We start from the raw sequence: 1,113 nt of genomic DNA, 5'->3' as shown, positions 1-1,113 counted from the left end.
TTTGTTTGGTTGATTGCTTAGTTGTTTGGTTTGGTTTGATTTGGGTTTTGGTTTTTTGAGACAGGGGTTCGCTGTGTAGTTCAGGCTAACCTTGAACTCACTGTGTACCAAGGCTGGCCTCAAACTCACAGCAACCTTCTGCCTCAGCTTCCCAAGGGCTGGAATTTTAGGTGTGTGCCACCATGTCCAGTTTAAAGACGCTGTTTTTAAAGTGGCCTGGTATGGGAAAAAACCCAATCCCAGCAAAGGAAACCGGTATGGTAAACTGATCTGCAGCATTCTTTGTGGCTTTGCTGGTTTAAGGATTTTTTTTTTTTTTTAATGTTATTTTTTCAGTGCTGGGAATGGAACCCAGGACCTTGCACATAGTAGGAAGCCCTTCACCATCAAGCTACACTCCCAGGCTTTGGAATGTTCTTTCCTCAAGAGCAGAGACGCAGCCCACCAATCCTTCTTAACCCACCTTCAGGAAGTCGCTATCAATCAACTAGAACTGCTATCACCTTCAGGAAGTTGCTATCAATCAACTAGAACTGGCAGAAGGATATATTCTGGAGTGGCTCGAAGCCCAGCTGTGCCTGTTATTATCTTCACCTCAAGCACAACGTCTAAGCCTTCTAAGCCTCGGTTGCTTCTTTTACTAAGGGTGGCTGTGAGAATTAGCTGCATAGAAGGCATTTTGCACAGTCCCACCACCAAATACTTGGCTGATACAGTTCTCTTTATTGTGTCATTTTGCACCATCTAGGGCTGCTAGCCATACTACACATCCATTCAGTAAGCTGGAGCCGCCGAGAGGGCTGAGTTCCAGAGCCATTCACGCCCACCCGCAAAGGCGGGGTGCAGGGGCAGGACGGGGACACAGTCAGGAATCCTGGCTCCAGGGCCCTAGGACAGCGTTCGTGGTCTGGCGTTCAGCCCCTCGCCGCACGTGGCTGGAGCGGAAACCTCCTCCGGGAGTCCAGACGCAGCCGGGGCGTCGGACCCGCGCGGGAGCGAGGCCGGGACGCCTGCGGAGCCGCTCTGGGCCCCGGCCCTCCTCCTCCGGACCCCTCCGTGACGTTCCCGGCGCGGTACCCGCAGCAAGAGCTCCCCGCAGCGGCCCGGCCCGCG

This window comes from Chinchilla lanigera, unplaced genomic scaffold (assembly GCF_000276665.1).
Source record: "Chinchilla lanigera isolate Chin_1 unplaced genomic scaffold, ChiLan1.0 scaffold00004, whole genome shotgun sequence".
In the NCBI taxonomy this organism is placed as follows: domain Eukaryota; kingdom Metazoa; phylum Chordata; class Mammalia; order Rodentia; family Chinchillidae; genus Chinchilla; species Chinchilla lanigera.
The sequence above is the reverse complement of the archived record's forward strand: the minus strand, read 5'-3'. Positions refer to the sequence as shown.